Genomic DNA, 16,701 nt, shown 5'->3' with positions numbered 1-16,701 from the left:
GGCAAGGCTTTTGTACACTCCTTTCTCTATAATTCCCTTCAATAAGCTATTTTCTTGCTCAAGTGTAAGTTGGCTAAGAGAATCATTAGTGGAATCAAGAGAACTACTAGAAGCAACAATATTGGATTTAGCATGATCATTGTTACTGCTAGAGGTAGAATCTTTCTTGTTCTTGTTACTAGACTTGACTTGAGGCATGTAAGTGGATAAGAGTAAACGCTTGGCAATGTAAGGAGAACTTTTCTTGCGGAGATCATCATTGATTGCTTTTAAGAACTCATGCTCTTGCTCAAGATTGAGCTTTTCAAAGCGTAATTTCTCATGAGCTCTTAAAAGTTCTCGATGATCTTCGAAAATAGTTTCATGAGCTAACTTAAGAGTGTTTAGTTCTTTAGTTAGAGCCTCAATCTTCTCCTTATCATTGTCATTCGTTTTATCTTGATTAGCTTGATTAATTGACGTTTCATCATAGTATTCATCACTACAGTTGTCAACAAGCAAATCATCACCTAACAAGTCATCTTCATCACTATTGAAATCAACATACTCGGGGTGTGTTACCTTAGGACCTTTGGTCATGAAGCATCTTCCAATTCCTTCATTTGGTGAGTCAATGATGTCGTAGGAGTTGGTTGACACAAGTGCTAGACCGGCAACACCTTCATCTTGAGTATCTTCGGAGTCGGAGTGATAACTTCTCTCGGAGTGGCTGTCGGAGTCGGAGCCGGATACCCATTCACCAACATGAGCTTGATGTCTTCGTTTTGTGTAGCTCCTTGATGATTTTTCCTTCCTTTCCGAATCCTTGCTTCTCCGTGAGTATCTTCGTTCATAACGATCATCTCTACTCCTTCTCTCTCTTGGTGGTGATTCTTTGCTTCTTCTTTTTGGAGAATCTTCTCTTCTCTTGTAGGGAGCCATACACTCATTGGAATAGTGTCCGGGTCTTCCACAACTGTAGCAGTTTCGCTCTCGACTAGAAGATCTTTTGTCATTGTAGGACCTTGACTTGAAGCTTCTATCTTTGATTCTACTCTTGTAGAACTTGTTGAAGTTCTTCACCATTAAGCTCAATTCTTCATTGAAGTTTTGTTTCTCACTTGATGATGTAGGGGCTTCACATGAGGCTTTGTAGGCTCCACTTGATTTGTTGTGAAGTTCCTCTTTATATTTAAGTGACATCTCATGAGCAACAATTCTTCCAATCACCTCCATTGGCTTGAGATCTTTGTAATTGGGCATCATTTGGATCAATGTGCACACGGTATCATATTTTCCATCCAAGGCTCTTAGAATCTTCTTGATGATGAATCTATCGGTCATCTCTTCACTTCCTAAGCCGGCAATCTCATTTGTGATGAGAGCAAGCCTAGAGTACATTTCAGCGACACCTTCACCATCCTTCATTTTGAACTTGTCAAGTTGACTTTGAAGCACATCCAACTTGGATTCCTTGACGGAGTCGGTACCTTCGTGCATATCAATCAAAGTGTCCCAAATTTCCTTTGCATTCTCAAGACGGCTGATTTTGTTGAATTCTTCGGGGCACAAACCGTTGAAGAGAATATCACAAGCTTGAGCATTGTATTGCAACATCTTCACCTCATCCGCGGTAGCTTCACAGTTTGGTTCTTTCCCATCAAAGAAGTCACCTTGTAAACCAACACACACAATAGCCCAAACAGCGGGGTTATGTCCAAGAATATGTATTTTCATTTTATGCTTCCAACTAGCAAAATTAGTACCATCAAAGTAAGGACCTCTACGGTGATAATTTCCCTCGCTAGACACCATACTCTCCTAGGTTGTGAAACCAAGGCTATGACCACCAAAATCTATGGAGACCAAAGCAAATGGAGACCAAAGCTCTGATACCACTTGTAGGATCGGAAGTATGTCTAGAGGGGGGGGGATTAGACTACTTGACCAAATAAAAACTTAACCTTTTCCCAATTTTAGTTCTTGGCAGATTTTAGCTATTGTAGGACAAGTCAAGCAATCATCACACAATTCAAGCAAGCATGCAAAGAGTATATTGGCAGCGGAAAGTAAAGCATGCAACTTGCAAGAATGTAAAAGGAAGGGTTTGGAGAATTCAAATGCAATTGGAGACACAGATGTTTTTCCCGTGGTTCGGATAGGTGGTGCTATCCTACATCCACGTTGATGGAGACTTCAACCCACGAAGGGTAACGGTTGCGCGAGTCCACAGAGGGCTCCACCCACAAAGGGTAACGGTTGCGCGAGTCCACGGAGGGCTCCACCCATGAAGGGTCCACGAAGAAGCAACCACCCACAAAGGGTCCACGAAGAAGCAACCTTGTCTATCCCACCATGGCCATCGCCCACGAAGGACTTGCCTCACTAGCGGTAGATCTTCACGAAGTAGGCGATCTCCTTACCCTTACAAACTCCTTGGTTCAACTCCAGAATCTTGTCGGAGGCTCCCAAGTGACACCTAGCCAATCTAGGAGACACCACTCTCCAAGAAGTAACAAATGGTGTGTAGGTAATGAACTCCTTGCTCTTGTGCTTCAAATGATAGTCTCCCCAACACTCAACTCTCTCTCATAGGATTTGGATCTGGTGGAAAGAAGATTTGAGTGGAAAGCAACTTGGGGAAGGCTAGAGATCAAGATTCATATGGTAGGAATGGAATATCTTGGTCTCAACACATGAGTAGGTGGTTCTCTCTCAGAACATATGAGTTGGAATTGTGTATGTGTTCTGATGGCTCTCTCCACGAATGAAGAGGAGGTGGAGGGGTATATATAGCCTCCACACAAAATCCAACCGTTACACATAGTTTTCCAATCTCGGTGGGACCGAATCAAAAAACTCGGTCGGACCGAAAAGGTAAACCTAGTGACCGTTAGAGATTTTTGGTGGGACTGACATGCAACTCGGTAGAACCGATATGGTTAGGGTTTGGGCATAACGTAATCTCGGTGAGACCGATGACACAAACTCGGTGGGACCAATTTTGGTAATAAGCACACGAGAGAGTTGGTCAGGCAAACTCGGTGGGACCGATTTGCTCTTTCGGTGAGACCGAAAAGTTACAAAAAGGAAACACTAAATTTACATTGCAATCTCGGTGGGACCGATTCTCTCTTTCGATCTGACCGAAAAGTTGCGAAAGGGAAACAGAGAGTTTGCAATTCCATCTTGGTGAGACCGAGATCCCTATCGGTAGAACCGAATTGCTAGGGTTTGGCAGTGGCTTATGACAAGTGAAACTCGGTGGCGCCGGATAGAAAGAATCGGTAGGACCGAGTTTGGCTTAGGGTTTAGGTCATATGTGGAAGTGGGAAAGTAGTTGAGAGTTTTGGAGCATATCACTAAGCACATGAAGCAAGAGGCTCATTAAGCAACACCTCATCCCTCCTTGATAGTATTGGCTTTTCCTAAAGACTCAATGTGATCTTGGATCACTAAAATATAAAATGAAGAGTCTTGAGCTTTTGAGCTTGAGCCAATCCTTTGTCCTTAGCATTTTGAGGGTTCCACTTTCACATCCATGCCATGCCAATCATTGAGCTTTCCTGAAACAATCATGTTGGAATAGCATTAGCTCAATGAGCTATATGTTGTTATGAATTACCAAAACCACCTAGGGATAGTTGCACTTTTAACAAGCCAACGAGACTGACTGGGAGAACATGACGAATAAGGAGTTGCATGATAAATGTCAGCAAATGATGAGTGGACAGGTACAAGATGTGCTAAACAGATTTGAAGAGGCCATGGAGAAGATAGATGGCATGGAGAAGACGTTCGAAACAAAGCTCGATAACAGGTTTAATGAATTTCTCGCGCGTCTTCCACCACCACCACCACCACCCGCTGCACCTAACACACCTCTACAACAACAACAACAACAACAACGATGACTACCTACACATTGTGAAACAGCCCTCCGCCGAGCGAGCTGCCTCCCTCTTGCACCTGGCCAAACTATTGGTGCTGCTGTTGATACTTCTATGGCTCCTGCTGCTGATGCGGAGGAGGATGATTTTGCCGGCGATTACGAGGATGAGGTTGATCAAAATCAGAACTATGTGCCACCACCAGCACAGCAACCACCAGGTCGTCCACATGCAAATAATGGCAATGGTAGGGCTCACCCTTAGGTACGAGATCATGACCATCTCCCTAAACTAAAATTGAATATTCCACCATTTGAGGGTAGATATGTTCCTGATATATATCTTACTTGGGAGTTATAAACTGAACAACGATTTACATGTTTACAATATCCTGAGGAGAGACATGTTCCTGCTGCTGTTTGTGCATTCACTAGTTTTGCATGTGTTTGGTGGTCTGAGCATTGTAGATTATATCCTATTCCTGCTACTTGGGCTGCTTTGAAAACTGCTATGCGTACTCGTTGGGTTCCACCATATTATCAACGTGAATTACTTCAAAAATTGCAGCGTTTAAGACAAGGATAAAATTCTGTAGAAGAATATTATCAGGAATTAAAAACTGGCATGATTAGATGTGGTATTGTTGAGGAGAATGAAGCTATGCTTGCACGTTTTATGGGTGGATTAAATAGAGAGATTCAGACCATCCTAGAGTATAAGGAGTATAATAATATCACTCGTTTATTCCATCTTGCTTGTAAAGCTGAACGTGAAGTGCAGGATCGACAGGCATTGGCGCGAACTAACTTTTCTGCAGGTCGTTCTTCATCATAGACACCACGTGCATCCTCTACTTCCACTCCACCAGCACCTCCATCAGGTGCCACCTCCAGCCGTGATACTAGAAAGCAGGCACAACCACCACTATCTGCCAAGAGCACACCTGCTGGACCTGCGCAGAGCTCTTCTTCTTCCATGGCATCAACAGGGCACACAAGTGATATTATTTGTCGTCGTTGTAAGGGAAGAGGACATTTTGCGAGAGAATGCCAATCTCAGCGTGTGATGATTGCTACTGAGGATGGTGGGTATGAGTCCGCTAGTGACTATGATGAGGAGACTTTGGCTCTTATTACATGTGAAGAACACGGTGGAGATGATTATGATCATGAGACGCAATACATGGCTGCTGAAGATGCGGACAGGTATGAATGTTTTGTTGCTCAACGTGTTTTGAGTGTGCAGGTTACACAAGCTGAGCAAAATCAGAGGCATAATTTGTTCCATACAAAGGGAGTTGTGAAGGAACATTCTGTTTGCGTCATCATAGATGATGGAGATGGTGGAGAAGCTATCTCTCACCACAAGACCACATCCACATCCTTACTACATCCAATGGTTCAACAACAGCGGCAAGGTTAAGGTAACACATACTATTCGTGTGCATTTTAGTATATCTACATATGTTGATTATGTTGATTGTGATGTGGTACCTATGCAAGCATGTTCCTTATTACTTGGTAGACCATGGCAATTTGATAAAAATTCTGTTCACCATGGTAGAAACAATCAGTATACTCTTGTTCATAAGGATAAAAATATTACTTTGCTTCCTATGACTCCTGATTCCATTTTGAAAGATGATATTAATAGAGCTAATAAAGTAAAATAGGAGAAAAATAAGAGTGAAAATCAGATTGTGGCAAAAGAATTTGAGCAACAAATGCAGCCTAATAATAATAAACAATCTAGTGTTGCTTCTGAAATTAAATTGAAAAGTGCATGTTTACTTGCCACCAAATCTGATATTGATGATCTAGATTTTAGCATATCTGTTTGCTATGCTTTTGTGTGCAAAGAGGCATTATTTTCATTCGAGGACGTGCCTTCCTCTTTGCCTCCTGCTGTCACTAACATTTTGCAGGAGTTCGCTGACGTCTTTCCACAAGACGTGCCACCGGGATTACCACCTATTTGAGGGATTGAGCATCAAATTGACTTAATTCCCGGTGCATCATTACCCAACCATGCACCATACCATACCAATCTAGAGGAGACGAAGGAGATTATGCGTCAAGTACAAGAACTGCTCGACAAAGGTTATATACACGAATCCCTTAGTCCTTGTGATGTTCCTGTCATTTTAGTGCCGAAAAAGGATGGTACGTCGCGTATGTGCGTTGATTGTAGAGGCATTAATAATATTACTATTCGTTATCGTCATCCTATTCCTAGGCTAGATGATATGCTTGATGAATTGAGTGGCTCTACAATATTCTCCAAAGTTGATTTGCGTAGTGGATACCATCAAATTCGTATGAAATTGGGAGATGAATGGAAAACAGCATTTAAAACTAAGTTTGGATTATATGAGTGGTTAGTCATGCCTTTTGGGTTAACTAATGCACCTAGTACTTTCATGAGGTTAATGAACGAAGTTTTACGTGCTTTCATTGGACGATTTGTGGTAGTTTACTTTGATGACATATTGATTTATAGCAAATCTTTGGAGAAAAATTTGGAACATTTACGTGTTGTTTTTATTGCTCTACGTGATGCACATTTGTTTGGTAACCTTGGAAAGTGCACCTTTTGCACCGACTGAGTATCTTTTCTTGGCTATGTTGTTACTCCACAGGGAATTGAAGTTGATAAAGCCAAGATTGAAGCTATTGAGAGTTGGCCGCAGCCCAAAACGGTCACACAAGTGAGGAGATTCCTTGGCCTCGCTGTTTTCTATAGGCGTTTTGTGAGAGATTTCAGCACCATTGTTGCACCTCTCAACGAGCTTACAAAGAAGGATGTGCCTTTTGTTTGGGGTACCGCACAGGAAGAAGCCTTCACGGTATTGAAAGATAAGTTGACACATGCTCCTTTACTCCAACTTCCTAATTTCAATAAGACTTTTGAGCTTGAATGTGATGCTAGTGGAATTGGATTAGGAGGTGTGTTATTACAAGATGGAAAACCTGTTGCATACTTTTCTGAAAAATTGTGTGGGCCTAGTCTAAACTATTATACTTATGATAAAGAATTATATGCTCTTGTTCGGACCTTAGAAACATGGCAACATTATTTATGGCCCAAGGAATTTGTTATACATTCTGATCATGAATCTTTGAAACACATTAAAAGTCAAGCGAAACTGAACCGTAGACATGCTAAATGGGTTGAATTCATTGAGACTTTCCCTTATGTCATTAAACACAAGAAGGGTAAAGAAAATGTTATTGCTGATGCCTTGTCTCGTCGTTATACTATGCTTTCACAACTTGACTTTAAAATATTTGGTTTGGAGACCATCAAAGATCAATATGTTCATGATGCTGAATTTAAAGATGTATTGCAGAATTGTAAGGAAGGGAGAACTTGGAACAAGTTCGTTCTTAACGATGGATTTGTGTTTCGTGCTAACAAGCTATGCATTCCAGCTAGCTCCGTTCGTCTTTTGTTGTTGCAGGAGGCGCATGGAGGAGGATTAATGGGACACTTTGGCGTCAAGAAGACGGAGGATATACTTGCTACACATTTCTTTTGGCCAAAGATGAGACGGGATGTTGAGCGTTTTGTTGCCCGCTGCACTACATGTCAAAGAGCTAAGTCACGACTCAATCCTCATGGTTTATATATGCCTTTGCCTGTACCTAGTGTTCCTTGGGAGGATATATCTATGGACTTTGTTTTAGGTTTACCTCGAACAAAGAAGGGGAGGGATAGCATATTTGTTGTCGTGGATAGGTTCTCGAAAATGGCACACTTTATACCATGTCATAAAAGCGATGATGCTGTTAATGTTGCTGATTTGTTCTTTCGTGAAATTATTCGCTTACATGGTGTGCCAAATACTATTGTTTCAGATCGTGATACTAAATTTCTTAGCCACTTTTGGAGATGTTTATGGGCTAAGTTGGGGACTAAGCTGCTTTTTAGTACTACTTGTCAACCCCAAACTGATGGACAAACTGAAGTAGTCAATAGAACATTGTCTACTATGCTTAGGGATGTTTTGAAGAATAACAAGAAAATGTGGGAAGAATGCTTGCCTCATATTGAATTTGCTTATAATCGTTCAGTGCATTCTACTACTAAGATGTGCCCTTTTGAAATTGTGTATGGTTTCCTACCTCGTGCACCTATTGATTTGTTGCCTCTTCCATCTTCGGAGAAGGTTAACTTTGATGCTAAAGAACGTTCTGAATTGATTTTAAAAATGCATGAGTTAACTAAGGAAAACATTGAGCGTATGAATTCTAAATATAAACTTGCTGGAGATAAGGGTAGAAAACATGTTGTGTTTGCACCTGGAGATCTTGTTTGGTTACATTTGCGTAAAGATAGATTTCCTAATTTGCACAAATCAAAGCTAATGCCACGTGCTGATGGTCCTTTTAAGGTGTAAGAGAAAATAAATGATAATGCATATAAACTTGAGCTACCTGGAGATTTTGGGGTTAGTCCCACTTTTAACATTGCAGATTCGAAGCCTTATTTGGGTGAGTAAGATGAGCTTCCGTCGAGGACGACTTCATTTCAAGAGGACATCAATACCATTGTTACACCCACAGCCCCTACTGTTACATATACTAGACCAATTACTAGAGCTCGCGCACGCCAATTAAATTACCAGGTACTTTCGTTTCTTGGTAATGATTCTAATGTTCATGAGAATATGATGCTGCCTAAATTGGATACATTTGTTTTGCTTACAAATGAAGGGCCTAGCTTGGAGAAGGATGAACATTGGAGCAAGAACACGCATGGAGTTGATGGCATGCGCAAGGGGATCAAGAACGGAGTTACAAGTGATGATTTCAGGACTTTGAAGCCGCCATAAGGAGTGCATGAAGCCTTGGACGAAATATACAAGATGCCACTTCATAATATTCGTCCATAGGCTATTCTAGGTGCTGCGTCACCTTATTAATGGGCCAGGCCCATGTAATTTCGAAATACTTAAGTATAGGCTATTTTTAGAGTCCGTATGTGTGGGGAAACAAGAGTTAGGGTTGGTTTCGGACCCCACCCTCAAGGGCCACGAAATTCCCCTCCTCTTCCTCCATATATACAGCCCTTAGGGCGTCGTTTAGACTTTGGGTTTTGTTTAGATTAAAAGTTCGCCATAGCTGCAACTTCACGTACTTCGTTTGTGTCCAACGACCAGACCAAGACGTCACAGAACCCCACCTTGATCAATAAAGCTTTCATCTTATATTCGCAATATCCAGATTGCAATCTCAGTTTCTTGCTTGTTCTTCGTTTGATCGCAAGAAACAGACCCTCGTGGTCAGGTTGATCATGCTCCGGCGTGGTCAATAACCCTCGGAAGTTGGTTTAGCGATTGCTAAGGCGCGACGTCTTGCACGTTCATAGTCGGATCGTCAAGGTCGACTCCCACAGAAAACGATAGCCACCATCTCATCGAAACATCGGGACACCTTTGCCTTTATCAGTCAGTAAGAAATGTGATGAGTTGTCAGCACTGATACTTTTATGTGCAAAACCTGTCATCTGTCTGCTTGTTTATCTTTCAGAGTGAGGAAGATATAAGTGTTGAACAAGCGTAGTCTCATCATCTTGCTCAGCTGCTTGCGCTGCAGCTCCCTAGTAGGGCTAACCTTTCTTGAACTCTATTGAAGTGCTGTCGGTTTTGTATATTATTTTGTCGGCGTGTTTATTTGCATTGGTGGCGATCTTTGATGCCCAGTGTATGTAATCTGTTGTCTGCTTGTGCTTTATTATCATAGTGGCAAACTTTGATGCCCAGTGGATATAATATGCCATTATTTCTTTATTGTACAGTATAGGTTTTTTCTTATTCACGATGTTGCAGTTATTTTTCTGTATATATATCCTGTCTTCGCAGTAAACCGGCCAAACCGTAAAATTACGGTACATAATCAGGCCGTCATGCAATCACGATGTAGGTTGGGCCTGAAACATGCCGATCTGCTCACGGGCCGGCAGTAGCCCGAAATGAACCCTGGCCCATGATTGTGTGAATCAAATCACGGGCTTTTAACAGGCCGAAAAATTGTCTCGGTCCTTGTTTGGCCCAATCAGATATCGGCTGCGAGCAGGCCGGATGCAAATCGGGCCGTAGTTAGGCCCAACTATATGATGGGCTTTTAACAGGCTGAAATTAATATAGGGCCGAAATGTTAAACGGGCCCTTAATAGGCCAAAACTAATATCAGGCCGAATTACTAAGTGGGACTTTAGCAAGTGGGCCCAAAAGCATAGTGTCCAGTTGACAGGCCGAATCTGATATGGGCCATAATTAGGCCCAAAACCTCTTAAAGGGCCGGACCTGATCTGGGTCGTAATTTGGCCCAGAACGTGGTAGGCTTTTAACAGGCCGGATCTCATATGTGCCACTATTTGGCCCGGAGCGTGGCAGGCCATTAATAGACTGGATCAAATATGGGCCGACATTTGGCCCAAAACATGGCAGCCAGTTAACGGGCCGACCTACTAGGGTCCGCAAAATCTTGTGGGCCTACAGCTGGGCCGGCCCATTAATGTCGGTGAAATCTCATGGGCCTTTAGCTGGGCCAGCCCATTATGATCCACAAGAATTTTGTGGGCCTTTACCTGGGCCGACCTATTATGGCACACGAAAATCTTGTGGGCCTTTACCTGGGCCGGCCAATTATGGCCCGCGAAATCTTGTGGGCCTTTAGCTGGGCTAGCCCATTATGGTCCGCAAAATCTCGTGGGCCTTTAGCTGGGCCAGCCCATTATGGTCCGCAAAATCTTGTGGGCCTTTAGCTGGGCCGGCCCATTATGGTCCGCAAAATCTTGTGGGCCTTTAGTTGGGCCGGCCCATTTAAACTTGTTGGGCCGTGCCATGTGTCGACGTATCATAGGCGCCTTCTGTCTAGTGAGTGGATGACATCTGTCCCGACGATGAGCCGACACGTGTTTCCTCTAGCCAATGATGATTTTACACGTGGAAAATCCCCATTGGTCGGGGATGTTAACGGGTTATCGGATCCAAAACCCGACCCGATAGCTTAACGGTGTTCCGTTACGGTAGATGCCACGTGTCGGTCACCCTTGATGAAAGCACTTCTGTGATGCGCGATTTATGGTCATGGAAGTGGACACTTCCATGATGAGAATTTTTCTAATGTCATGGAACACTTCTACGACAGCACAGGTATGACTATCTTGATTCTGTCATAAATTTGTCATGGATGTACATGCATGACAAAAAAGCGACCTACTGTGACAAACACGTATCATCACGGAAGTGTATTTTTTTGTAGTGTGTCCTCGTTTGCGAGCAACCGTGCGCATGGGTGAGGGAGAAGGCGTGTAGTAAAATCAAGCTTCTCCTCGTTGTACGAGTTGACGCGACACATCATAGCACTGGCCCCACATGCTTGCCTCTAAACTTGGCTGAAAGACCCGCAGTGTACACTATATTTGCTGCAACCTCTAACATTTACCCACCACAAATTAAAATATATGTGGCCGTATGCATCGTTCTGATGCAGAGGCCGGGGAGTCCCCCCTTTTTGAAAAAACAAATTAAAATATATATTCCTGTCTTGACCAGATGAGCGTGCAAACTACAATCACCAGGGTGTCAGGTAGGGCCAGAAGACTATTTTAATTAAAAAAAACACTTCGAGACGGCCACATAGCATGGAGCCGACCCCAACGATTTTAGGCTTACAGGCATGGTACACGCTATCCTAGACTACTCTACACATGAAACTGCCACACGAGCGTCCGGGCTGCGCTTGGCTCTTCGCCTCTTCGGGAAGTCGAACAATGATGGAGTACTATTGCACTGGAGGAGTACTACAGTACGCTTCTGGCCATCTGACACCGATTGAACTACTGCATGTCCACCGCGTGCAGGAGGGAGAGCGTGTAGCGAAAGCTTCTCCTACTCTTGCCAACCACCACGCTCATGGGCGAGTGAGGGACGCTCCTGCCTTTGCGTGTATGACAGGTGGGCCCGACAGGTGTGTGGCCAACCTGTCATACAGCCAAAGGCAGGTGCAGTTAAGTCCGCGAGGGAGAGGATAATCAAACTTCTCGTTGATGTACGAGTTGACGCGACACATCAAACAACTGCACTCGATATATTTCAATAATTTGTGTTTACCGATGCATTAATTACAACGCATGCATGCATGCTGTGACTCTCCTTTTGATACTCCCTCCGGTCCTTTTTACTCTGCATATTAGGTTTGTCTAAAGTCAATCTCATCCAACTTTGACCAAATTTATACAAAAAATTATTAACATTCATGTCGGTGTCAAAACCGGCGGATCTCGGGTAGGGGGTCCCGAACTGTGCGTCTAGGCCGGATGGTAACAAGAGGCAAGGGACACGAAGTTTTACCCAGGTTCGGGCCCTCTCAATGGAGGTAAAATCCTACGTCCTGCTTGATTAATATTGATGATATGGGTAGTACAAGAGTAGATCTACCACGAGATCGGAGAGGCTAAACCCTAGAAGCTAGCCTATGGTATGATTGTTGTTGTGTATGTTTTCCTACGGACTAAAACCCTCCGGTTTATATAGACACCAGAGAGGGTTAGGGTACACAAAGTCGGTTACAATGGTAGGAGATCTACATATCCGTATCGCCAAGCTTGCCTTCCACGCCAAGGAAAGTCCCCTCCGGACACGGGACAAAGTCTTCAATCTTGTATCTTCATAGTCTAGGAGTCCAGCTGAAGGTATAGTCCGGCCATCCGGACACCCCCTAATCCAGGACTCCCTCAGTAGCCCCTGAACCAGGCTTCAATGACGATGAGTCCGGCGCGCAGATTGTCTTCGGCATTGCAAGGCGTGTTCCTCCTCCAAGTACTTCATAGAAGATTTTGAACACAAAGATAGTGTCCGGCTCTACAAAATAAGTTTCCACATATTGCCATAGAGAGAATAACATTTACACAAATCTAATCTGCTGACGTATTCCGTAGTGTGACACACCACGGTCAAGCCTTTATCCGAGTCGTTTCATTATCCCACCTCAGCGCGTCATGCGAGGCGGTTTCCTTGGCACGTCTTGTTAAAGCAGAGATCGTGTCCCCTTATTCCGGGATTCTCATCAATACGGGCGTGGGTAACCCAACCGCGCCATTGATTACGGCGCTTGGAGATAAGCGAGTTTTACCAGGCTGGTGGGGACATGTAGTTGCGTCCACCCATATAAGGGGATAAGGATCCACCTTTTCACCTACGCCTTCTTCCTCCCTTGCTTATCCATTCTCGCGCACTCGAGCTCCAGCGCCCAAGTCCGCACTCCCCACCTCAACCTTCTCCAGCCATGTCCGGAGCAGGAGGCAAGTGGATGGTCTCCTCCGTCACGGAGGGACACATAAAAAAACTAAGGAAGGCCGAATACTTGTCTAACGACATCACGTACCGGCTTCCCGAAAAGGGGAATCTCATCCCCACCCCTAGGCCCCATGAGAGGGTGGTGTTCCTCCCCCATTTCCTTCGCGGACTGGGCTTCCCTCTTCATCCATTTGTCCGGGGGCTCATGTTCTACTATGGCCTGGATTTCCACGATCTGGCCCCAAACTTTGTCCTCAACATCTCGGCGTTTATCCTCGTGTGCGAGGCTTTCCTCCGCATCCGCCCCCATTTCGGCCTATGGCTCAAGACTTTCAATGTCAAGCCGAAGGTGGTGCGCGGTAACCAGGCGGAGTGCGGAGGCGCCATGGTGGGCAAGATGCCCAACGTCTTATGGCTCGAGGGCTCCTTTGTTGAGACCCTGAAGGGGTGGCAATCGGGGTGTTTTTACATCACCGAGCCGCGCGACCCCGAATGGGTCGCAGCCACCAAGTTTCGATCCGGACCCCCTACGTGGCTCACCTCCTGGAAGGAGACGGGCCTGTCATGGGGTAAAAACGGAGAGCTGACCGGACTCCAAACATGCATCCAAACCCTGGTGGACAAGAAGCTCAAACTTGTCAACGTAGTCCAGGTTATGCTCATCCGCCTGATCCTCCCGTGTCAACAACGGGCTTTCAACCTGTGGGAGTTCGACCCGGCGCGGCACGGAACTCTGTGTAGGTTCTTTGACACGACGGACGAAGATGCCTGGACGGTGCTTTTCAAGGGCGCCGAGGCCCCCGCATCCGCTACCGAGGATCGCGGATTCAGTACGCAGCGTCACGCTCATGCGGTAAGCTGTTTTTTCCTTTTACAGGGTATCAGTTTTTCATAGTTTGACTCCATGCGGGATCTAAGCTCCCTTACCTTTGACAGGATTGGCAGGAAATGTCCGGACAGATCAACTGTCCGGCTCCTTTACCCGAAGGCCCAGCGGACGCTCGCTTGGTGAAGCTGCTGGTTCCGGCACCCTATGTGGTGCCGGAGAAGAAGGCCGCGAAAAAGGCCACAGGGACTTGAAAGAGTGCCCGACGCCAGGAGGTGTCGGATCCATCATCCGACGGTTCCGAGGCACATTGCTCCCTGAAGACGAGGAGGAAGAAGAAGAGACCTCTCCCCCCCAGCGGGAGGAGAGAAGAAAAGGAAGGCCGCCCCAGCTGGGGAGGCCGAAGGGTCCAAGAAGGGGAAAACCCTTCCTTCGGACTACTCCACCGATGCCGACGACGGCGGAGAGGAGTGGCCTCCCAGGGCCAAGCCCCTGGCTAAATCGTAAGTATCCGGATGCCAGAGTATTTCATAGTATTCGTTTATTGCACAACTTTCCCTTATGTCGAATATGTTTATGCAGCCCACCCAAAGACCGGCTCAACACGTCGTCGAGCGGCTCACTGGACTCGTCGAATGTGAACTCGCTTCCGACGGCTTCCTCCCCCCGCCCTACGGACAACACCAAAGTGTTGTCCCGACAGGTTCCAAGCTGGGAGGAGGTGGTCCTGGAGGCGCCGCAAGGCAACCTCCCGGACTCCAGGAGTAAAGGGGATGAAACCCCCCCAGGGTTCCAAGTCCGGCTCTAGGCCGGACACCGCTCCGGAACCTTCAAAGGTTCCAGAGTCCGGCGGGGGACCTCCTTCCAAGAGGAGCAAGCTCACCATGCCGGTGACCCCCGTCCAATCGGAGGCGCCGGACAATCTGTTGGAGGCGCTCCAAGGCACCTCCATCGACGAGGAGCACCGCACCATTATGAGTGCGGTGGTCTAGAAGGTTCAGTCCGCCAAGAGCGGACTGACTGAAGATTGTACTAGCCTTTTAACAGGCTTTGAGGTAAGTAAAGAATGTGTAAATAATATTACTGCATAGACAGTAGCCCCTGATGCTCTGTTTGGCGTTCGGGAAGAAAAGCTGCATAGAGGATCAAATAAAATTCGTAGGAGTCTAACAAAAAGGAGTCAATATGCGTATGCAAGCTTCTCTGCTTGCATCCGCCGCACTGACGGCGGAAGTGGACACGCTAAAGCAGAACCTCAAGTAGTCCGAGCAAGAGCTCGGGCGTGCCAAGAAGCAGCTCGAGGACAAGGAAGGTAAGAAATACCTTGTTTAAATATATATAAAAAAGTGCAATTGCGAAAAATGACAGGATTATCGTGGCTATTGTAGGGGCCACGTCTGAGGTGGCGACCCTTAAGCAAGCGTTGTTCGAGGCCGGGAAGAGGGCGGCCACGGAGCGCACCGAGCGGGAGAAGTATGAGGCCCAGGTTGGCAAGGTGCGGCAAGAGCTCCAGGCTCTCATGAAAAAACATGAGAGTTTGGAGCTTGAATCAAAGACGCGAGCGTCCGAGCTCGCGGTGGCTATTGAAAATGCCAAGTCTGCCAAGGCCGAATCCCAGAAGACCCTCCAGGAGTTGGATGAGGTGAAGAAGATAGCGGCGGGTAAGACATTCTTTATGCAAAGCAAACACATAAACGTGAGTTACTTGTTACTTACCCGAATTCGAAGCTCTCCAGGAGCGTTTGCAGATCTTCCCCGGAGTGTGTCTGATGCCGCCGCATTCTATCGAGCTGAGGAGGGCAGCTCGACAGAGAAGGTGTTCTGGTCTCAGTATGTTGAGGCCGGACACCCCGTGCCCCTCAGCGACAAACTGAAGCAGCTGGTCGAGCTCCACAAGGCGGCCGAACAGGCCATGAAGGGCCTCATAGTTCGGCTGTGGCCTGGAGAGGCTCTGCCTGGGAGCTATTTCGGGCTGGTGTGGCGGCTGGTGGAGGCCTGTCCAAGGCTCGAAGTCATCAAGCGCTCCGTCTGCATTGAAGGTGCCCGTAGGGCCCTTGCCCGTGCTAAGGTGCACTGGGGCAAGCTGGATGCTGAGAAGCTTGTGAAGGACGGGCCACCACCGGGGAAAGAGCATCGCAAGCCCGAGAATTATTATAAGGATGTTCTGAAGGGTGCCTGCCTTGTGGCGGATGAATGTTCTAGGGATGTAATTTTTGAGTGAAACTTGCTCGTTTTGTCCTGTGCACTGAAAACTTTGTTCATATGCGCTAAGCAATGCTGTTGGAATTTAAAATATTACCTTCTGTGCAGCTGTTTATCAATTCCGAGAGATGGCGAGTCGTCGGCTTCTGCCCCCGTGCCGCTAGTGCTGGGGTGTTCGGGGATAAACCTGAGCGCTCTTTTTCCCATGTTTGGGTCCTTCGAGGGAGGCGCTCAGCCCAACGAACAAGGCAATCAGACTATAATGCGTGAACACTCTCACTTAGCCATAGAATTCTATAATTTTAAATTTTGGTGAAGCCCCTGGTATTCGGAAGACCGAGTTCGGGGCGCTATCCACGCCTTGGCCGGACAGAGCCGACTCCTCGCTCTAAGCGGCATAAGTCTTTAGGGACTCGAAAAACCTCTCGAACAGCGACCAGCTCTCGCTTCATCATGACAGTCAGTTTTAGCTTTCTCCACTGAGGTGCTCGACCCAGCTC

Source organism: Triticum aestivum, chromosome 5A (assembly GCF_018294505.1).
Source record: "Triticum aestivum cultivar Chinese Spring chromosome 5A, IWGSC CS RefSeq v2.1, whole genome shotgun sequence".
Classification (NCBI taxonomy): domain Eukaryota; kingdom Viridiplantae; phylum Streptophyta; class Magnoliopsida; order Poales; family Poaceae; genus Triticum; species Triticum aestivum.
The sequence above is the reverse complement of the archived record's forward strand: the minus strand, read 5'-3'. Positions refer to the sequence as shown.